This window comes from Dromaius novaehollandiae, chromosome 14 (assembly GCF_036370855.1).
Source record: "Dromaius novaehollandiae isolate bDroNov1 chromosome 14, bDroNov1.hap1, whole genome shotgun sequence".
In the NCBI taxonomy this organism is placed as follows: domain Eukaryota; kingdom Metazoa; phylum Chordata; class Aves; order Casuariiformes; family Dromaiidae; genus Dromaius; species Dromaius novaehollandiae.
This window is the reverse complement of record NC_088111.1, coordinates 13,015,693-13,040,009: the sequence shown is the minus strand read 5'-3', so window position 1 is coordinate 13,040,009 and position 24,317 is coordinate 13,015,693. Positions and strand designations below refer to the sequence as shown.

Below are 24,317 nucleotides of genomic sequence, written 5' to 3'. Positions count from 1 at the left end.
GAAAGAAATTCAAAGTTAAGATCTTCTTTTTAGGGAGCAGAGGGAAATACGACTTTACTATTTTCACCACAGTTATTCAGACAAAATGGAAACACAAAGAACTGTGAAATTTGTATGTTTCTAAAATGTGCAATAGGATCCAAAATGAATGGTGGCAGATTACTATCACGGGGAATGAACCTGTGCACTGTTGTGCCTAACAGATACGGCAGACTCCTGACATTAAAAGAAGAAACATAGCAGAAACACAGCAGTTATGTGCTAGATTAAAACTGATTAATTTACAGCTCTGCAGCTTTGAAATTCCTGACTCTCTTTGAACTGTCAGTTTTCAAAATGCTTTCCACAGTGCTATTTTCATTTAGGCTATTTATTCTCTCCACACTGAACGTTGAGTGTAAAAGTGGTTTGACTTTGCCCTGAAACTTGCCTCTGACGGGAGCTGTGGGCACAAAGGAGATGTAGAACTGTCTGAAAGGGTCTGTGCAAGCAAGGCAGATGCCAAAAGGCCACTTCAGACATTTCTGCAGCCATTTCATCCTGGCAAGCCCAAGAAGAAAAGCAAAATGAGGAATCTTAAATTCAAACTTTTCTATCTATCCCTGTTTTTTCTCACTGCTACTCACTAGTACTTACTATTTCTTAACCACTGTCTTTGCCCAGATTTATCCACCTGTTGCTGGTTTGTAGCCTATAAATTCTTTGGAGCAGGGACTACATCTACTGCACAATTGATACAGTGCTTAGCATACTGGAGAACTGACCTGGTTAATGCTACTTCACATTAACTCTGTACACGCATTATGTAACTATACTTAGTACTTGAGATTTCAAAGTTAATTATTTTCTAATCCAAAAGTCACTTTCTCCAATTAAATAGATAAAAATACTTCTTGAAACAGAAATCTTTAAAGCATTTCACTTAAATTTGAATATAGTTTCTATAAAAATCAATAGATTTCTGTATAATTTGCATTCTCTCCTTGGTGCTTCTGTAAAATACTTGCTTGTAGGTTACAAACCATTCATTTTTGATTGCCTCTACCTATTCTAAGTTATATTTATTTTAGAGGAAACATGGGACCATATAAGCTTGGACTAATACTCTGGCTCCAAGTGCATATCTGATTAGCTTCACTAGCAGTAACTCCTCCAAGTAGTTGTGCTAAATTTCATAGTTCATACGCACGATCAAGAAAGTTCATATTCTTTTAAAATTATTTATGTTGTATGTTGAAAATACTTTGATTTTGTTTTAAGTTGGTGCTTATAATTTTTCTGTCTACAACCTGTCTGGAAATTTCACAGAAATGGTATAAAGTTCTCAGAATTTAACCTTCATACAAGAAAGGTACTGGGTGATTTTTTCATTGGGTGATAGCTCATTTGGCTGTATCATAGTATATTCTTTAGCTTGAGAACCATATAATGCAGAGAATGACAGCATGTAAGAAGTTCCTACTAACCACAATTAGAGTATCTTGGAATATCTAGGTCTTTTATTAAAACTATTGAGCACACTACTGGCTATTCTGGGGATAAAAAAAAAAAAAGAAAGAACAATGTGATGGTACTGAATGGGAAATGGGAATGGGAAAATCTAGCGCAATGGAAAGGATGTTATTGGAAGGCATGTATACTTAAATGAAGTCAGTCAGAACCATCGGAGTCAGATTCTGTCTCTGATCTACCCTTTATCATGTCTAAAATCTAACACTGGTTAGTTATATTATATATCAGTGTTTCATTAAGTTTATAACTTTATTTTGATATACTGTGAATAATCTAATCACTTTATTTTGATACACTGTGAATAATCTAATCAAAAATATAAAAAAACCTTTCCTACTAAACAAGATTTAGAAGAAAATATTATATATGTAATACCAAAGATTTAGGTTAAAATTTAAATTCATCTCCTTATCTGTCTATAATAACTGACCAAATTTCACGGGCATTTAATAGCTCATTAAAAAAATCGAGAACTCTTTTATTTTAAAGATGAGAGTATGAGATGATTTGTCCAAAGTATTAGTGTCACAGTTTAACAACATCAAAACCTTTCATAATACATGAAAATTGCTATGAAATAAATACTTAAAATTTAACACTGGCTACCAGGTTCCCAAATTTACCTGCAGTTCCACATGGAAAGCCTTGCTAAGACCACAGTGTGTTTTGCATACGCAGTGAATTTGTCCTTCCTCATTGATGATGAACACTGAAATAAAAAGGAATAAGGCTGAACACATAAGGTCTTCTCAAGACTATTTAGGGAGAGTCACATACTGATTCCTCATGTTCTTATCTACCAGAGAGTGCTACAGACAGATGGATCCACATTCAGTGTGACAGTCTTGAACAGAGGGAGTTTATAAAAGGGATATTTCTGACCATGATATTTATTGCACTTCAGTTTCCTTTTACAAAATTCCTCATTTTGGATTAAATACCTTTTGTTTTGGATTTATAACCACATTTAACTGCAAACTCCTGTAGTAAAAAGCTAAGAATTTTCTCTCTGTGGAGTCCCTGAAGGAAGTAAAAGAAACTGAGCTACAATCATATTGTAATAACCCCTTCGAACAGAGAAAAAGCTAGCTAGTGCTGTAGTTTTCTGTTGAATTGTACCTACAGCCACACAGTTCTGCTGTATTTAATAAAACCATAATTAGAAACAGTGTTAACCAGCTTTTCTTGTTTGGAGTTTCCTACCAAAATTTTGTTGTCTCTTCCCCAGAGAACAGAGGATCGAATAGTAAACAATGGCCCTTGACTTATGTAACGCACCTAAGTATCTCATATCTTGATGCAGAAATATCAATAAATTGCATGCTCACATGCAGATGGTACTATGAATATGCAACTATTTTTTAAAACCATGAAAATTATCTTCCCAAATGAAAAATGAAGTAATTTTATGTGTTATAGTAATGAACAACTCTGGAAAAGTCTGACTTGATTCCCACATGGCTCTAATTCAGTTTTCACATGTTGGACAACTATGGTGTCAGCATCATTCTTATTCCAAAAACAAAAAAGCACATATTTCTCATAGTTCGAGATACTGCTTTTGAATCTCTCCATGTTTAGTCACATGTAGCAGTCATCATCTTATGCCCTTAATTTAGCAGAATAAAAGACTGGACAAACTAGTACATGGTGCATGTATAGAGAGATGAGCATGATACATTTTCAACACTTCCTGTAGCAAAGAGCATCATGGAGTTATAATCTCACTTCGCAAAAAGTTGGTCCACAGATCTTGTAGTAATTATCTCTTCTGTGTAGGTTGGAGAGCTTAACAATTCCTTAAATCAAGATAGTTTTATTAAAATTTTCTTAGACTCTCGTGAAAAATCCAAGCTGCCAATTAGCTAAAACTACTTTAAGTTTAGCACATCAAAGAAAAAAAAAGGGGAAGTGTTAATCTGTGTCTGCTAGCGATTAAAAAAAAAACCCCACAATTCATGCTGCCACGAGCTATTTTTAGATAGAGATTTAAGACCTGGTACACTCAGTAAAGCAGAAAGACTGAATCATTTGCATATATAATGTATCTTGCCTGCCTATAGAGACGTCAGCAGCAATCAACCCAGAACCTTTAACATGGAAAGTGCAGGCTTCTCCCACTGAAGTCAAACCAGAGTGCATGCTGTCACAGTCAACAAAGCCGGATCATAGAAGGAGACTCAGGATTGCTGACTGCAAGAGTTGAAAAATCATGAGATTTTAAATGCAAAATGACGAGTTTTAAAAGTTATAATCCATTTTAATTTTTCATTCATCCATAGGCACCAACAGATTTCCTTCCTTCCTTTCCAGCTTTCTTTGAAAATCATGAGATTTAAAAACTTGCTTTTAATTTATTAACTAATCTGAGTTTTAAAGGTATAGTATATGTTCTAAGAGTGGCAACAATCAGCAAGGAATTGGTATGGCTGAGTCTTTACATCCAAACAGAGTCTAACTAATCTGGTATAAGTCCAAAAGCATTCCTAAAACAGGGTGCAACCCATGCAAATTCAGGTATTTTTCTGGTAACACCCACAAAAAAGAACTGTTAAATGCATTCTGGTACCAAAAAAAAAGGCAAGAAGCACACTCGGCTCTGCCCGGACAGACCTGCTTATTAGTTCCAGTCACATCAAATGAGTAATGGAAGCTTGCCTGCAGAGCATACGCTTTACCCAGCTTTATTTAATTGTACTTTTCACTGGAGTTTGGATCTCCTGCTACCTGTAAGCTAGTAACGTTCTCAGCTTTCTTTTTTTTTTTTCTGTATTTGTTTTCTGAAAAGGAATCCAAGCAAATGGCCAAATCCAAGCAAGTATGGGCAGCAGTCAGTCCTGCAGGCCTGGAAAGGGAGCCAAGAAAGAATTTAAGCCAGAGATAAGGAGAGCAACAACTTGCTAGTTGTCTCAGTGCCTGTGAAGGGTCATACAGAATGCTCATGTCCCATAAAAATGTGTCATATGTCCTGTAGATTAGAGGAGAATAATTCCACTTGATGGTTATTACCAAGGCCTTGTCACTCTGACAGGCATAACTTCGTTTGTTTTGAAAACATATACTAAAAAGCTGCAGATGTATCACATGTCTGGTATGCGATGTGCGAGCTTCTGTTATAGCTCCCAGACCCTAGTCCCTGGTGGATCCCAAGAGCACTCCACTATACTCGGCGCTGTGATAGCTTCTTCTCTCTAACACCTTCATTGCTGGGTGGGTCACCACTTCAAACACTGGTGAAGTGCAGAGGTAGCTCAAAACAGCTGGGTTATTTCAAGTTCCTGCAGTAGCAGAGAGCTCAGGCTTTCCACAGAGAAGACTGGACACCTCCAACGTCTGGCACAAAGTAGGGAAACACTGTTGTGGAGGTGGCAACTGGGAACCTAGTGTTGAGCTGTATTATGTAAAAAGCCCAGTCATCATCTATATCTGTTCGGGTCACACCATACACAGTCTTTCATGCTGTGAGGCAATACGCTTACCTCCATTTTTCAAACAGAAAACTAAAGCACAGAAATATAATGCCCGTGAGATTCAGTGGCAGTTAGGCACCCAAATATCTGTGGGGTAATGAAATACTTCAGTGACTGTGTCCAAGGTCACACTAAGGCAGAAAGGGGAAATAAGCCTTCCCCTCCTCCTTGCCAGCATCTGAAGTTAAGGGTACACCATGTTTCTACATGTTCATGTTACGGTAAAGTTCTCTTTATAAAGGACTTATTGCTACTAAAGATAACTACAACCATCTAAAATGGTTGTAATGGACCGGACATGCCCTCTGCCATGTAACATACACAGCTCTTCTGTTTATATTCATAACATATCTCCCCCTCAAGCCTTCTAAATTACTCACAGATGGAAACACTTATAAAATGTGACTTTCAGATATAATCCAAATAAGGACTGTGGCCTTACTGCATTAAGGAAACTGCAAACTCTGTCCATATTTGTAGCTAGACACAATCTATCTTAATACTTGCTTACATCCTGCTGTTATATGTTGATGTCATATAGTTTTATTATACAGTGACCAATTCTTTGCCTAGTCTGACTTCCCATGGTTGTATATATAGCTAATTTTATTTCTACACACATAAATGGAACATTTCTCTCTAAAAATCCTAATGACAGTCCTGTTTCTAGTCAGTCTTAAAGGAAAAGCATCTTCACAGACATACAGATGAATAATTGCATGACTCAATTTTCCAGCTGAGCAAATTAAAACATTTAATGGACTTCTCTATTATAGTAAGTCCTATGTTTCTACTTCAACAACTAAAGTGAATGATACAGCAGATGAACTGTTCTAACAGAAGCTAGAAAAATACCTAATCTCAGAAAGATTAACATTTGAAGGTCTATAATGAACTATTTCTTGTTTTTCTGCATCTCTCTGTATGTAAGTTTAAAAACCAGTATTCATTCCTCTTCAGGATATTAACATACGGCAATTCCATTTCCATAAGTGCTGGTACATAAATAATTAAGCTGGCATTAAAATATAAGCTCTCCCAGAAAAACTCTAGCTTTTACCATGACTCTATTTTATTAAGGCTTTATGCAGGAAAATAAATGCAATAGAGGAGAAAAACATATCACTCTTACTCAAAGGCTGGAAATATATTTATAGTCATAAGACACATCTGGTCAAGTATTGCTTGGCTACAGGTATTTTCAAGGAAGTTTCTTTTTAGTGTATTAGGGAGACAGCACTTTATCTAACCTGTCGAACTTTCAAGAACTTCTCAGATAAAAAAAGGTTAATTAATACAAGTGTTAAATTTCCTAACGAAGGCCCGAATCCTGGCCCTGAACAAAATTTGAATAGAACGAATAAAGGAACAGATCATTTTCCTTATAGTTACATTTTTCAGAGATTGAAAAAAGTTTGGTTTATTTTCCTTTACACAATATCCACACTAAATGAAGAGATAGCATAATTGCAAACTGACTTGTCCTGTAAAGTCTTGTCCTATGGAGAGGAGTGAAGGAGCAGCACAGAAAAAATACTGTAATATTAGGCATGCAGCAACACCTGTGTCAATATGGGTCAAAGTTTGCAAACACTGATCACTAAGTATAGGAAATAGAAGAAAATTTTATAGATACATAGGTAACTATCTCATTAACTTGCATAAAAGCGCCAAGTTCAAAAACTAGTACTATATAAAAGCTCCATTATTTTGCCAAAAAGGTTGTCTTGCTGTTAGTTGCATGCTCTTTGCAATCCAAAAATGTCTCCTTGATCATATTAACTGTCCTCAAGCTGTTTCATGCTGCAGGGAGTATATCCCATTTAGAAGCCTTGCAACAGCACCAGAAATTAAATTTTCAGAAAGCCTCCTAAATATGCCCCATTTTCAGACTTATGCACTCCACTCTGCCTTCAGAATACCACTAGAAGGAGATGCATGCTTTGGGAAGCTGTACACACATTTTTTGAGTTTTATTGTGTAACCTGGACTGCTACAAAAATTCTCCACAAAGTTTGCCCTGATGTAAGATACTGGAGGAGGACCACAAGAAATGAACGCATTCTCAGCTGGTGAATTTCTCTTTCTCCTAAGATCACATTTAACATGAATTGCTCTGAAACAGCTTTTGTGGCTGGAACCACAGCTTTCCAAAGCAAATGCTGACAAAACTCTTCAGATGCTGAGGATAGTTTTGAATACAAATATTTGTCACAAATAGGTAGTAGGCTGCTTATGCAATTCCTGTTGAGGCATGTATTCTAATATTCACTCAAAAAAACCAGAATCATCTTGTGCAAAAACTGGGAAGTTCCTAATCTAGCCTAAACTGTTCGCAAGCAATACATCAAGAGCAGAAAAGGAGATATCATACAGGGTACTTTCTAAAACAGGTGGGCCTCTTTGTGGGGTACCCTCAACTGAAGAGCCTAACAAATGTTTCCACTTCTAGTTGGCACACGGATCCACTTTTAAAGCTGCACCCCCAGTTGATTCAGCAACGACCAGAAAAGCTAAGAGCAAGCTGCCAAGTTCTTGATCTCTGATTCTGACATAAGCATATCTAGTAATTTGATGCCCTAATTACAGCTTTTTTCTTTTTACAGGCTCGTCAATGCCTATTAAAAGGGAAAGGCAAACTCATTGTTGCAGAGAAATCATCAGACTTAGAGAACTGCAAAAAGGGCAAATTATAAACCTAACATCTTCTGACCAACTGGCACCTATATATAGAAAGAGACATTTTTGTACATTGTTGAGCATATGTTTCCTCTACAATGAAATTTCTTAAAAATTTATATATATAGCATCTTCTTAAACTGCACATGTAATGGTGGTATGTGTTTAATGGTTGACAGTGTTTAATGTACAAACAAAAATAATATCAGACCTCAATGAGTCTGATATTTGTTTCAAGAGATGCAGTTTCATTAAAGTTGATATGATACATTGAAAACATCAGCAAATAGAACAATTCAAGTTTCAAACAGTAAGTTGGTGGCAATAAAACATCTGCGAAAACTTGATTTCATAGGACTGTAAAACTTTCACGGGGACACCAAAATAGTATCAGGAGTAGGCTTACTGGGGAAGAGAGAGGTCAGGGACTCCTCCACAGTCCAGTGCTGCCACATGATTTCTGCGTGCTCTAGACCATCTCTTACTGGACAGTCTGTACAGCCACGCAGGCACCATAAGCAGATCAGGGCTGCATTCATACAAAAAGAAGTTTTGTCTCAGGCTGAAGTGTCAAGCTCAAAGGGAGGGGATTAACAGTTCATAGTCTACCTGAGGGCTGGTTACAAGTGGAGTTTCTCAGGGGTCAGGACCTCTCCAGTTTAAAATCTTTATCAATGACCTGGAGGAGGAGAGGGAATGAGCCCTCAACAGCACGTCTACAGATGACACCAATGTCAGAGGTGCAGCTGATACGCTCAAGGGCCAGGCTGTCATTCACAAGGACCTAGACACATTGGAGGAATGGGCCAACGGTACCATCATGAAATTCAACGAGCACAAATGGAAAGCGCTGCACATGGGTTGGACTATGCCCCTGCACTGATACAGAACGGACACTGACGGCAGAGTAGCAGCTCTGCTGGAAAGGACCTGGGGTGCTTGTGGACAGGAGGCTAAATGTGAGTCACCAGTGCACCCTGGCACCAATGAAGGCTAAAAACATCCCGGGCTCTAACAACAGGAATACAGCAAATAGGTAGAGGGAAGAGATTTTTCTCCTTTACTTGTTAGAGGACCTGAGGAATACTGCATCCTGTTTTGACACCCCTCCAGTCCAAGAAAGGTGTTGATAAACTTGAGCAAATTCTGCAGAGGGCCACAAAAATGGCTGCAGCAGATGCCCTATGAGGAGAGACTAAGGGGCTGGACATTTTTAGTCCAGAGATGGCTCAGACAGGGGCCAAAAGCAGCCTTCCAAAATCTAAAAGGAGGTTATCAAAGATAGAGTCAGGCTCTTTATGAGTAATTCTGTTTCTAATTCCAAGGACAGTAAAAGCATTTCTACATCTTATACTGGTGCTCTATATTATAAACATAAGCTGTTTTACACAACATGCTGTAGAGCTATCTCTGTAGAGATATAGAGCTATACTAGCTCAGTTTCCAAAAGCTGTAAAGCCAAGTTTGCATATCAGCCAGCTAATTAGTACTGCAAAGTGTTCCTAGGTGAGTGTTTAAAGCTGACTCTTCCATGCTGCTGAGGAATCTGTTTCCTATCTCCTTGCTTACACATAGCTCCAAGGTTTCAATCTGCAGTTGTGATTTGCAGAACAGTGCACACGGCATCTAAAGAAGTATCATGTCAAAGCATCTTTACTTGCAGGAAACCATGTTGAATGAGAGCAAGCAGTGGCCTGGAAGATGCAAAACTAGGTGAGTAAAAAAGCCACTGCTCTCAGTTAAACACACTCGGACTCCTTCCTAGTGTTTGCATGGGTACCATCCCCATAGCCTCATAAAGTCATAGCAAAAGCTCTGGCTAAGTGAAGGGAAAAAGAAAAGAAAGGAAAAAAACCCAGGTTTATACCAGCTGACTTTAAATGCAGTCTTCACTGAAAGGTCTCACATGACTTCTGCTAACTGATTGGCCTCTTCACTACAGTAAATGAGCTGACATAAGGGTGTGGGTCACAGTTTCTGTCACTGGCTGCTCCTATGCAGACAAAGACAGGTGGTGGTGCTCATTTTCACCCAGCTGTGTATTATGCAATCAGAATACAAATGATGTGATCCGTTCTTGCCTAAATTAAGTGTTAGGTTTGGAGGAAAGTAGACAAAAGAATTCAGATTCCTACAACTACATACACTATCAATAGTCACTCAATATAACAGAAAGGGGGATTCTAAAAAGGAAAAAAAAACCCCAAACCCATAGGCATAGGTTGGCTGAAGAAACAGGATTCTGCCTAATTCTAGGGCTGACTCAGCTAATTATGGTAGAACTGCATTCTGATGCTCACAGAAAAGAGAGTTTGAATGCAGAGTCCAAGTACTGTTCAGCTGGTGCCAAAGCTCACTGCTCTGCCAATTTTTACTGTGAACACAGGATGTGCCTGGCTCAACTCAGTCCATTACACTGCTAGCTTAGAAAAATAAGTGAATATAAGTGTTTTGTTTTAACACAGCCTGAATGTGACTGGGAACTCTTAATATTTTGTGATAGCAATGTAATGTTGTCTGGCTGCTACGCAGGAACTGTACCAAGGCCTACTACACACAGCTAATGGCAAGCAGGAGGTGCTGTTTCCACTGTAACTCCAACTGTATTCACAGGTTTTAAAAACAAACAAGAAAATTTAATTTTGACACCTACCAGAACATGTGAAGAGTTTTCACAATCCTGCTGTCAGTCTTCAGAAAGTGTGACAATCACTGTTTCAGTTAAAAACAGTGCAGGCAAAGATTCCACTTTTCCCACCTTTCTGATGCATGCAAAATTGTTTACAAGGAAAAAAGTTAACTTATTCCACAGAATACAACCAGCCTGTACTGGAACAGAAGTGTTTCTGCCAAGAACATATAGGTCTGCAGAGAAGAGAACCAAAGAAAATCAGCTTAAAGAACAAACAGACTGTAAAGGTTACCAGACCATGTCAACACATCCCTGCATAGATTCTGGTCAGATCTTTGATTGCAATGCAAGAAAACATGACTGAAACAGAGAAGCAGTGGAAACAGTTTCATCACATATTAGGCTAGCAGTGATATTTGATAGCAGTGATTTGTTGCGACTCTTTTTTTTCTTCTGAAGGGTTACCCTCCAACAATTTTCTAGGCCCAAATCTGCCTATCATGTGAGAAATGTTGTGACTGTAGCCTTAAAGAGGGCTACACCTGTTACACATCATTAACTCAGTAGAGATTGATGACTGTCAGTCAAGAAAACTATTCAGGTTGCATATACGTAAGATAAGAATTTCTGGATAAACGTTAGATATGAGATCTCTCTCTGAGCAGGATAGAATTTGGAGACACTGGGGCAGGACAATACCTAATGGCATAACCAGCATAATCATTTTCATCTGGAACAGCAAGATGTAAAAACAGTATTGCTAGTTTTCTGCAATTAGTATCTTTCTTGACTGTAAAACAATGAAAAATTTTACACTGAGGAAATCAACTTTCTCACAGAGAAGACAAGGTATTTTTTAGGTAAATAAAGGTTGTATAGAAGGCTTTCCTAACATAAGTGCAATTTGAGTTTATTTTACATTTTAGAGCAAAAGTTCAGAAAAATTGTTGTATTATATTCCAAAAGTTCATTTCTTTAGTCTCAAAGACAAACAGAAAATCTCAGCAACAAAAATTAAGAAAATACTACCAGAAAGGAACTCCAGAGTCATCAAAACTTAGCCTCTTGCTGTCCAAACAACTGTGTTATACAACCCCATTCACAAGTATTAACAAGTTCAGCTTAAAGCTAATTAGTTTGTTCACATTTTTTCTATTCAGCCCTTATTAAAAACAAGCAATGCAGTTTTCCCCTCTCTATTTATCCCCACAATAAACAATCTTCAATAAAAAAGGAATAATTAATATCAGTGACATTATCTAACATAAAAAATCTTGTCTTCTTCCCTCCAATCTAGGTACGTGCAGGTATGTATTTCCTGTTTGATCACAAATAATTATTGCAGCAAAATCTCATGACAGTTTCTGAACAACTTGAACTCAAAACATCATCTTGGTATTATTAACATTATTAAGAGCTAGCTACAGTTCACAGGTAAAAAACCATGTTTGATGTATTTGCTACACTCTGTTCTGGTTACTTACTATATTAAACTTGAATATTACACACTAAATACTCCTGGAGGCATTTCTACTATTCAGGGCTTTTTGAGAAAGACAGTTCTAGATACATTAAATTAATATAGTATTAATTAAGACACTCAGGATTCAAATGATCAGAAGGTATCTAATGTAACTTCTGCCTAATCAGAAGAAAATGTCATCAGTGGTTTATTATTTTGCAACTGGACCACTGCTACTAATAGATCAGTTCTTCAAAAGCACAGGTTACTTCAGCCCGCACTTGTGTGACACATCCTTTAATCTTGGATGTGTAAGCACTAACACACGGGATGGCTGAACGTGACATGACATGCAGAGCAGGTTGCAATACATACATATCAATATATACTGAGCAGTAGTCCCTGCTCAGGACCAATGAGTGTTATTTTCATGCAAGGTTAGGGAGGATTCATCTGTGTTAGAAACTCAAAGCAGGAAAAGGCTGGTAAGTGAACATTGTAGCTCTGAGAAAATATGGCAGGGTCAGAGAACTTAATTTTCCTGTTGGTGCAACTGAATGATTCTTCCTCTGCAAGTAACTGATGAAGGACTACCTTTGGCAGACATTTGACAGAACGTCAAAGGGAGTGTGCTATCTGCCTGGTCAGAGGGCTACAGGATTTGCTCTGTTGCCCAGCACTCTAGGATCCCAGGGCTGCGAATGTTACACGTATCAAAGTGACTCAAAATGACTTATTACCACAAAAGAAAGAGAAGATGAAAAGCCCAGCAGAGAAGACCATGGCCATCTGGAAGGCTGGCCCTTGTTACTCTCCCTTACTTGACATTCTGCTCCCTCTTAGCCTCTAGTGATGATGCCCAGCTTGACAGGACAGGGAGGAACACACAAGTTCTACTGAAAACTTTGAGGTAGTTCAGTTGCATAAGTCTAACGCATAGGCCCTCATTTTGACAAGGTCTGAGTTTTAGCTAAGGATATGACTTTGATGGAAGACTGAGCTGAAACAAACCAACGCACACTAACTTTGTGCATTTAGTTTTCCTGAGCACCCTATCATAGACAAGCTCATTCTAACTTCAAGAGAGACAGCGCTTGGAAGCACTTGATTTGGCCTGACCATACATAACAAGACTAGAGCTGGTACTGGTGCACTCTCAAACCCCCATGAGCATAACAGACAGGATGATGTAGTTAACTATGGAAGATGAGGAACCATGAGGAGCCAGATCATAAAGCAGGCCAATAGAAAAAGGAGATGCAGTAGGCCTAGCTGTCTGTGACTTGATATGCCCTAACTGCCTTGTCTAGTAGCTTCCTATCACACAATAAGCACTTTGCTATTCTTGGCACATCTACACTGAGGGTATCTACAGATGACAGTCTGGATGTCAGATTTCCCCTTGCAAGGTGTTTTTGTATTAACTCAGCAGTAAGAAACCAGTCTCTTTAGAATGATCTGTTTACACTTCTGCCCAGCACTGTAAAAAGGAAGATATCAGTTGTGTCTAGGAAGCTTTCTAATGTCTTGAAATTAGCTGGAATCCTGGTCTAACTGCTGTGTTGGTCTGCGATAATCTTTTGTGTCACTTCCAATTTGATTATTTTTACAACTGCCTGTCAGAGTCTGGCTGCCAGTTCTGCTGCTAGCTTAAGTACTAAATGAAAAACCATTAGACTCCTAAGTGTCTCTAGATAATACATCGATTTCTATTCCAAACAGTACTTGTTTTTGTTCATTAAAAAAAAAAAAATAATAGCGTTAGAATGGCTGAAGAGCTGTATAATACAGATTTCCCCATAGTTTCTTTTGGGCTTCTCGAATCTGAGCTACATTGCTTGCCCGTCTGGAGTTCGCACTCACATTCTCTAATCTTTTGACCTCTACCTACGCTTCATTCCTATCTGAGCCATCTGAGCACATTCTGGATCTCTCTGCTACAGCTGTTGATCTGTATTTAGTAAATAATGTCCTGTTAATGAGAAACCACACGACTCGGTCATATACCAGAGGAACCCTGGTAACAGGCCACTTCAGGCGTGTCTGCATTATAGCGGGCATGAAAACCCACTCCGTCAAAGTTGCTAATTTAGATTTGTCCACTATATCATTCAAGAGTCATAGCCCGGTTAAATCCATCCTTGAATCAGACACATGAACAACAATCAACTGAAGGTGTTCAGCACTACTATCTAGGTTTTAGTAAATATTAGCAATCTGAATAAAAGACTGAAAAGCAATCTAGGTTACTAATACAGTCTAAGCCATATATGTTGGCATGCAGCTTATCTAGTATCTATCTACACTCCAGCAAACAGAAATAACCTGATATTACTTAAAATGGAAATACAAGACACAAATAACCGCACTGATCACAGCTCCACCCAGACATCTGATGAGGAATAAGCTCTGTGGGAAACCATACACTGCATAAAGCAAAACTGTTCACAAATATAACTGTTGACATATGTAATTTCAACTTGGTAACATCTTTCATATTTGAACACATACAAGGTTTGTTGTTTTTTCTGTTCCAGAAATGTGTACCTAATGCCAACAGACTGTTTCCAGAATCACTTCATATCCAACATCCTATACCTCATCTGAAGCTACATTCACAATCTTGCCATAGTTATGATGCCTCAACAACAGGTCAAGTGGAAAGGGATTATCATGCTTGGGATGTCTGCACAAGTTGCTGGGATGGTACTGAGTGTCACTGTCTCCCAGTGCTATGTGTTCTCCTTCAACTTTTTTAAGCATCTTCCTAGTACTTCAGATTCCCTGTTCTCTGTTTCCCTGCTAATATCACCACAGAGCTCCTGATTCTTTACAGGCTAAAAGGAACTAAAAGAATTTCCCTGCATTCATAAACTTCCGCTCTCTCCAGCAGCACCGTTCCCCTTGTGTTCTGTCACCCAGTTTCCGATATTCTCTGAGCCCCGGTACAGCATATTGCCTTTGCTAGCATTGGGCCAGTGCCATAGGCCAGCTGCTAGCATGATAACAACCGCTGTGTCTCACTCTGAAGAGGTCCAGATTATCCTGCTACTTCATTACTCATAGAGTAGCAACAACTAATAATAGCAGAGAAAATTAAAAGGAAAGTCAAGTGTAGATGAGCCTCTTCAAGTGACACGGAGTTCTCTAAAATGGAGAGCACATATTCAGGCAGGGTACAAGAATCATCTAGGAAGTAAACAGGAATAAAATAAATGTCTTCATTGTTTTTAAAGTGTAACAGAGTTTTCAATGTAATAAAGTGATCTGATTTCTTACAGCAATTAATATCAGCTTCACAGAATTTGCACTTCCAGTTTCGGAATCCTGAAACATGGGGAGAAAAAATCCAAATATTTTCTACAAAAGTAGAGTTCAGGTAATAACTGCTGATTGGAGATCTCACTGTAAGGAATACTTTTAGTTTTTATTCTAGAGAAAAAAATGAAATGCAATGCTATTTTGAAGTCGTGAGCATTCATCCTGTGGAATCTGCACTGCAAGGCACTTAGTATTGTAAAAAGTATATCTTGTCATTAATGACTAATGTCTAGTGCGTAATCCTGCAGCACAGTCCCTTTATCTGACAGGACTGCACTCATGGATGACTTGCAGCAAGATTACCCTAGCATGGTTGCTAGGCGGCAAATGTAGCGCCTAGAAAACATTCGATGGTGACAGCTACTGTAAACTGTTTTGTAGGGAACAGCCTTACCAGTGCATTAATTCTACTGCAATAAAGGATTTTCTAAACTAAAGCTATTCAAAACAAAAACATTGTAAAAATCAAATTTACACTGAACTTCTGGCATATACAACCTAACCTATATTTATTACAAGAAAAAGATATAAAAACAGAATTCTATAAAAGCTGAGTTAACTGTTCTGCTCCTTGTCCACAGATCTCAGGCCTGAATCACAGGCACTCAGAGCTCTGCCTTCCCCGAGCTTTGCGGGGAGGTGGCACTGCGCGAGCAAGGCTTCTAGCTGATGCAACGAGGATGTAAAAATTGACTTGCAAAACAGTCAGGCACAAACATACATTTCTTGTACACCAGTTACCATACAGCGTTAACACCTTGAATTCCTTTGTCTTCAAACCCCCTCTACCCCCAGGATTTGCATATGTGGGTAACTACACCACAGCAACTCCCTCTCCCTAGATCCACACCTTGAACTCTGGTGGCCTTGCAGCTTTCGGACTTCCTTCAAGCAATGTGGTCTTCTACACAGTGACCTGTGCATCAGCTACTACCACTAACCTCCATTTAACCCCCTCCCAAGTCCCTCCTACCCCTGTCTAACCCGGTTACAGAACATAAATGATAGTTATCATGTAATGAAAGCCATATGGGAGTAAAGGGAAGAGCAGACAGGCACAGAAAGATTAAGTTGCAGGAATTAAAAGAAAGAAGAAAGAAGAATGAAGGCCTTTGCACAAACAGCGGCAGAACAGCCGGTGGCTCAGCTTCTAGTATAGTGAGTAACTGCTGATATTCAGGAAATTAATCTGCATATCTTGATTGTAGCTAAAATAGTTACTCCTAATTATACTATTATGCTTAATAGTCTTTCCTCCTAATAGATAAAATAGCTACCTCATATATGAAATATTGTCTGTGTTAAATTTTCTGATTGTTCTGAAGCAATATTCCTCTCTTGTGTTTCACAGGTTGTGGATTGCTTTACAATTGGATTTTTTATACCTGGAAGGAAGGAGATACTCAGTAAAACTATGCAGGCCATGAAGACCAAACTCTTGCTGATTTAATCATACTCATTTTCGCAGTCCTTCACTTTCATACTAAGAAAGACTGTTTTTCCTACAAAAAGAGATTGCCTTGTCAGAGTAAAAGCGTACCCTGAGCCGCACTGTTGATGACAGAAGGTACTAGCAGGGTGCCCAGTTTATCAAGAAGGGGTAAAGGCTGCTACTACAGGAATATAAAATATATGGTCTTCTTCCAAGGATAGTGGAAAGAAACTAAAATAAAAGCTTATGGACTCTGCCTCCAATCTTGGAATAGGGAATAGCTTTGTTGCGTATGTCTTTGTGGTTAAATTAAGCTGAAGAAAATGCTGAAAGACTCTCCCGCTCACAGACCTGGTTTCCAAATGTATATGGAAGAATACATTTTTCAATATAACACAGTTGCCTGTAGTATCAAGCCAACACTGTTCTTGCAAAGTGAGAAGTTTATTACACTTACGGATCTTTCAATCAGGAATCTGTCACCTCTCATATCTACTACAGACATTTCCTGCAGCCTAACTACAAAGCAACATTTGATTTCCCTAAAACCCATATGATGTCATATTCAAAATAATTTTTTGATTCAAGGTAATAGCCTGGAATGATGGGAAACTGTCTCTATACGCCAAGCTATACTGAGTGAGTCTGAGATGGTGGTCTCCTCTCGGTAGGCTTCATACATCTGACATACAGCTTTATGAATAACTGCTGCAGAAGGGAAATGCCAAGGTACAAATGTCTTTGTATCTTGGTTATCAGCACTAAGATGCAAAACCAGCCTCCAAAGGATGGGACAAAGATGCTCTAATGTAGCAAAAGACAAGAAGTTTCTCTTTCTGCATATTTTGAGGCAGTAAAATATAAATGAATGGAAGGTAGCTGTGTTGTAGCAAAACAAAGATAAGACTTTTCTGTGTCAATAACATGTATAGCACTGTTTTCACCTTTCTAATTATCATCTGTGTAATTACATATGAGAGCTGCTCTTTCAAGTGAGAAGGCAAGGCACGCAAGCAGAAACACTTCTTGTCCCTACTTAGATTCTGTGCCAAAAAAGGCTTCAACCTTCTGAAGCCTGCAGCTAAGCTTATGCTCAAAAGGGTTTTAAACAATCCTTTCTTCTTGGCTGTTTTAAGTATGATCCACAGTCTATTATCTTCATGAAGAACCACTTGCAACACCAAATAGAATAAGAGAATTCAACATTGCCTTTACTGCTCTGACATAAGAACTATCTTCTGAGAACTTTAAGTAAATACAGTGGGTATTCCTGAAGGTGAAATTAATGCTGAAGAGAATTGATTTTACTACTCAGATATATAGTGAGTCTATTCTCATGCTAATCTTAAAAATCCTTTTACACTTTAAGTCATAACAAAATGAGAGTAAGATACAGTGTGGACACGGGACTACAAATAAAAATACAAATGGATATTCTGGACTGCAAAGGATAACCAGTGATCTTATTTTGTAATGAGTATGTTGATCATTAACAAAAATAAAACAACAGACATGCTCATTCTCATATTCTCAGGAACATCAATCGCCTTCACTCACCAGTCACTGAATAGCAAATGCACTGCAGAACCTAAAATCGTGATATTAGTTGAACCTGTGACAATCTCACTGTCCTGCTTTCTTTCCTAGAAAACTGTCAGTTTCCTCCACTGCTCAGCCCTTGGCCCCAGCGTGCATCCACTGCTTATCTCGTGCACGAAAGCTGCAATAACAATGTGTCACTGAACAGTTTTAGCTTTGCAGACATGAAAAAAAAATGTCCCAAGTTTAGTGGACAAGCCACAGCAAAGCAAACATAAGCAGCCAACTTTTTAATATACTGAAGAGGCCAACCAATACGTTGTGTATTAAACAGCAGAATGGTTAAACACAACAAACCTGGAACTTCCAGCCACAGTAAGAGCTGTGGGGAGCCCAGCCTCATTAGTGACTGATTATAAAAACGAGCAGATGCATTCTTAAGCACAGCAATAGGGGAAACTGGTAGGTTTTTATAGTAGGAGCATGTAAGAACACAGTCTGCTCTGGTGAAGGAAACAACTCTTGCTGTAGTAATACCCTGTGAGTTTTGTATTTGAAAATTAAACAGTGATGTCAACAGACTCTTCATATACTTTGATTTCTTTCCAGGTACAGAGCTGGATTCTATTCCCTTCTGACAGGTGAAATAAGAAAGGATAAAAATTACCTGCCCAAGCTCCTGGAGGAATTCAGGTTTGGTCCCCTTTTCTCCTTGATACATGTAATTTACTGTAATCACAAGCTCATTCTCCAGTGGGCCTGTAAATGAAGGTGTAAGTTGTCACTTATATCTCCTTGAATAGAGATAGTTGCATTTTGTCCTCTTCAAGAATCCCTCATAGGCCTCAGGACACATGAGAAAATGCTTTGTGAGGCTGTTGCCCTGCTGCGCTTCCTGGAGTGCAAAAATGATTACTAAAGACATTTTGCACCAAAGAGAGCTACAAAATGTCAGAAAATTGAACAAGTAGCATAGATCCAGTGAAAGCACATCTGTTGTCTTTCCAAGCGGGAACAGAGGAAGTAAGTGTTTCATTTTGCTAGCTACCACTTCAGAAGTAACACCATGCATGTCCCTAACTAAAGGAACAAGCACTGACAGCAGCCATTCAAAATCCAATAGCTAATGGAAATACGAAGAATATACTTAGAGAGTGTAACCAACAGAAGGAAACTCTGAAAGAGGCAGGTTTAAAATGTCTACTTGAACTATCTGAAGTTGAGGGACATGATGTGAATTTGCAACAGTAGAAACAATTTATCTCTAACAAAATAAAATACAGGTGAATCTTAATCTGATCATGAATTTCTCCAATAGTGGTATAGTCCCTGAAGAGAAACCAAAAAATCCCTATAACTAGTAACACTTAAAACCAGCATTGCTAGAAACTATGCTAGGGGTAAGGTTAGCTCTAGCAAAAAGATCAGGTTGACTGTGACTATGATTATAGCTGACACTGGAATTCTTCTGCACATAACTCGCAGTGAGGTCAGTAAGTATATGTAATGGTTTAAATTGTTGAGTGCTGTGATATCAAAGTGTCGAAGCAGGGAGGTATGCTTTAAATGATGCTACAAAATTCAGAAAATTGTTCAATTTCTTTGCATAAGATATGAATATTGAAAATATTTAATCTTATAGACAAATTTTTAATGTTGTTTGCTAGGAAGAGAAAACTGTTTCCTACACTAGCAGGCTGTATGTTCATAGCTTTTAATTACTTGTGCATAGCTAAGGCACAATAGTAAATGAATTAGAGGAAACTCTCCGTGTCTCATTACTAGCACAGCTGAAGAGCATGCTACTTGATTGCTTTAACTGAGTCTGCCAGTATGCTTCACCAGTTCCCTGTAAAATATTAAATGAGGTTCTTCGTGCTCTCCAGCTGTGAGGATCAGGGGTTCCTACAGCCCTGTCCTAGCTATAACCCTTGAGCATTAGTTGGGGACAGGTTCAAGTGACAAAGTAAGAGGAGAAGGTTTTAAGCAGTTCTGAAGGATTACTAGCCACTAGCCCTGTACTTTCTTCATAGCAGACTGGAAATTTCTCCTGCTATAATTCTGCACAGATCAAGCAGCCCATTAGCAAAGATAAGTAACTGATGTGAATGAATCTGCTTTGTTCTCCGTGTGATTTACTAAATTTGGGTTACGAATCACTAAAAAAAGTTTTTCAAGGACAAAAAGTTTTCAGATTATGCTAAAAGAGATTGCTGGGCTTTTCTTAAGGCTTAGAGCTGTACTATTACTGGATGCCTTTTACCAGTCAGCTCTGTTGTAATTGCATTCACCCTTTTTGTACAAAAGGGCATGACCTTTCTCACTAAAGTGGGTGTCTTCCTATTAGGACACTCATATCATACAGTGGAGTGGACGTTTGTGGTTACGTAAGTAAAACAGGCATCTCTGTAGAGATTCAAGTATCTAAATGGGATTTAAACATCTTATTAAAGCACTGCCCCCAGAGCCTACCTCTGCATCTGTTCGGCTGACAGAAAGATTAGTTACTGCCACGGCCAACACTGCTCTGCCGGACCAGCCGGACCATCAGTTATTAATAGTGTCAGTAAAACCCTGTCGGCGCTTGGTCTTGAGCTTTCTTTTAAAAAACAAAACGACAAGGAGCCATGCTTATGGCAGTCTGTACAAGACAGCTTCTCCGCTGATGCTCCAGACTGGCTAATTAGGATTCAGGAGCAGTCCAGCACTACCATCTAGACTGCAATTTTAGGAAGACCTACTAAGACACCAAACTGTGCGAGTGGAGCTGTAGAGCTTCCAGGCAAAAATGTGTCATATCTGGACAGCTATGAAAGTGAGTAGAGATCAGGCGCTCGCTGTATCCATCTGGGTACCGGGCAATATTTAGCTTGTCACGGAGGGAGAATGGAAAGGGGACAACACACTCGTGACTGTCACAGACCCATGGCGGACAGTGTGTTAAAGCTGAGGACAACTACTTTCCTCACTAGAAAACTGCGCGTGGTGTTAGACCTGGATCTGAATATTGTAAAACAGGCGCTTGTGTAAGCGCACAGTGCATGACAGCTCTGAACTCCTGTCAGACTGTTCCCCCCAAGCTTCCTCTGCTGGAAAACTCTTAAGACTTTAAATGATCCTCAAACAAGTTGAGATCTGTTTCGCCAGCAACTGTTACACCACGCCAGAGGAGTGAACGCTCCGCTGTCGTCTTGCCCTGACGTCAGTAAGGATCACTGCAGCAGAGGCTGGAGAAACCCTATTTTGGGCAATTTCCTGATGCAGTCACACCACTGCTATGCCCCCACGGGGTGACTTACTAAGCCTAGTGCAGGTAAGGGGAACGGGGTCACACTGAACAGCCTCGGGAAGGGCTGACCTCGGTGAGAGTCAGTGATGCCCCCAAAGCTGCTGGGCTGCTCTGCGCGGCGAGCCGAGGACAAGGGCCCGGGCCCGGCTGGCTGCCGCCCAGGCAGCACAAGCGCCGCGGCGCCCTTCGGCTCTACGACGCAGAGGCCTCGGCGCAGCGCGGCGCGGGCAGCGCAGCGGGGCCTCTCCCCGGGCCACGGCTCCGGCAAGGCGGGTCCCGCACGCGCGGCCTGCAGGGCTCGGGGCCTCGGCGGCTCCAGGGCGGCGCTCCTCGTCCTGCCCGAGGGGCCGCCCAGCGCCGGCGCTGCGGGCGCGGCCCCGCCCTCACGCCCTCACCTCGCCGGCGGCGGCGGGGGGCGACGTGCCCCGGCAGGGCGCCCCGACAGCAGACTTTTACCTCAGCTTCGCCCCCCGGGGCCCCGGCGAGCCTCCCCCCCCGGGGCCGCGCCGCCGCCGCCCGCCTCGCCGCGCGCGGCACCGCCCCGCGCGCGCCGCCCGCCCATTGGCCGCGCGCGCCGCCGCCGCCCCCCATATAAGGCGGCGCGGGCGGGGAGGGAGCCGTCGCGCCCGCCGTGGCGTCGGTGCGTGCGCCGCGGGGTGGTGCGCGGCGGCGGCGGCGGCGGCGCGCGGAGCCCGTCGGCCTCGGTGAGCGGGGGCGGGGGGGGCGGGCTGCGTCGTGGCCCCCCGCTGGGGGGGAAGTGCTCGCGGCGGGGGAGGGGCGCGGCCGCCCCGCCCCAGGGGGCTGCGTGCGGCCCCGCAGGCCTCGCCGCGACCCGCCGGCCCTTCCGCGGCGCTGTCCGCCCTTGGGGCCGGTGCGGCCTCGGGCCGGGAGGGAAGGAGGGGCGGCCGCGCTGCGGTGGGCGCCGGGCGGCCCCGGCCGGGCGCTGCGGCGGCGGTGAGGAAGCGCGTTCGGGGCTGCGCCGCGCCGCCCGGCGCCTTGGCTTCCCCTTCCCCTTCCTTCCGCCAGGCGAGCGCAGGTGCGGGCGGCCCCGTCGCGTCCGGGCGGCCTCGGAGGGGCCGGGGCTGCTTGCGAGACCGCCGTCTCGGCTGGAGCTGGTGAAAGCGGGGTCGGATCCCCGCTGTGGCAGGCGCGAGGCGCGGGCCCGGCTGCGCGCGTCCGGGGAGCGAAAGGCGGCAGGGCCCGGGGCGGGCGCGGGGCCCCGGTGCCCGGGGCGGGCGCGGTGCTGCCGCCCGGGGGGCTCCCGCGGGCGCGGTGTGGGCGCCGCTTCGGCGGCAGAGGCGTAGGGGAGTCACGTAGCTGTGTTAGAGAAAGCCATCAAAAAAACCCCCCGAAAGCCAGACCTTTTGAGAACTACCCTGTGTGGATGGAAAGAGCTTGCCAACAAATTCAATGTTGCCATTTCAGCAAATTTTCTAATATATCAGGATGACACAGGATGAATATATATACCTGGCGTGTTACCTCTGATAGCGTCACTCCTGAAGCTCAGTTGTCATCTCACCTGGACAGGCTTCTCGTTAGGGATAGACACGGATGCAGCACTGACAAATATAAATTAAGAGCGTGATGGCTGCTTTTTCTTGCAGTTGCTTCTGTTGAAGCAGTCATGGTCTGAACACTGGAGACCTGCGTCTCGTTCCACGTGAACTGGGCTGTTTGGCTCGGTGACAGCTGCAGCACAAACCTGTTTCGCTTGCTGCGCTACTGCAAATGTCCTTGTGCTCTTTCTTGAAATTGTCTGGATGCATCTGGAAAACTCACTAGAGTGCAGCTCTGGCCTCGCTTCATCTTACGGTCTTCTGTAAAATACTGACTTCTGTGTAGTTCAGCTTCGTGTGAAGCTTTAAAACTGGTCCTTGTTTAAGTGTAAGGTGCTGCTACACCCTGTGTCGGAGCTAACTGCTGTTCATTCGATGCTGCTAGCAATCGTATTTGGTTCTAATGTTTCTAAGTGTTGTTCCACTGCTAAGTTGTTTGAATTCTCATTTCTCTTGAAAGACTGTCCTGGGCAGTGAGGCCTATCCATAACCAATTAGCCATAGAAAAGCCTTTTTTAGTCTGCTTTCCTTCTCCTTCTCCAAGCCTGTGTGCCAAATAGGTGCAGCGAAGCTTGAGCACTCTGTATAGTAAAGGCTTCTAACCTCCGATGCTGGGTAATATGGGTGCTATAATTTCCTTAACACTAGTGTGCCAGTTGCAAAATTACAGTTCTGGTCCTCTCTGAGGTTTTTCTCTTGTCTTCCGTTGGCAACTAGAGTGCTCTTGCGATAAGCTTGCAGCATGCCTCAAAAGTAATCTTACTTGTGGATTTTGCACAGTTGGTAGCATGTGCTGCTTATTTTGTCTCTTAAGGATCTTAACATGGAAGCTTTTAGCTAGGTGGTAACTTGACTTTTGTGTGTGGTTTCATTTTTCTTTTTTTTCTTTTTTCCTCTCTTCCCCCAAGTGAGAAGCCATATAGGTAGTTTTATTCTCATATATTCTCTCCTTGGCCCTATTCAACTTTCTTTAGCTGAAATACTGCAATAGAAATTATATCTCTTATATGTTAATAAGATATCTCTTAATGTTAATAAGATGATTCCTAACACACCTTAAATGTCCTGCTGGAGGATTTTGGTACATTTGGGTGAACTGTATTGGATTTGCTTTTGAAGCTTCTTCCTATAGCCTTGGTTTCTAATTTAGCAATAATTCTTCAGAAATATGCCTATAGGTATTAAACATAATTAACTTAGCAGCATCTAACTACAAAAAAGAAAAGTGGGGGGGGGGGGGGAGGGATTTAGAAACTATCAAGCCAGCCCTGAGTAGAATTTGTCTCTAGTAATATCCTGCAATTTAAACTGGCTTCCTGTTTGTCCTTTCCTTATAGTTTCTGAACTGGCTAAGAAAACTAGGGAAAACTTCTGAGTGGAAGTGGTGTTCAGCAAAAAAAAAAAAAACCACTCTTCTAGAAG

General features: G+C 41.4%; 1 long non-coding RNA gene across 1 annotated transcript in view; it reads right to left on the bottom strand.

Moving 5' to 3' along the window:
* The window catches only part of LOC112981057 (uncharacterized), an 83,738-nt gene extending 59,639 nt beyond the window's left edge, over positions 1-24,099 (bottom strand). The window contains exons 1-3 of the long non-coding RNA XR_003258588.2: positions 22,807-24,099; positions 18,715-18,806; positions 2,136-2,221 (exon numbers count right to left, since the gene is read on the bottom strand). This is a non-coding gene — a long non-coding RNA (uncharacterized LOC112981057). The remainder of the gene's footprint in view (positions 1-2,135; positions 2,222-18,714; positions 18,807-22,806) is intronic.
* Positions 24,100-24,317: the final 218 nt, after the last annotated feature.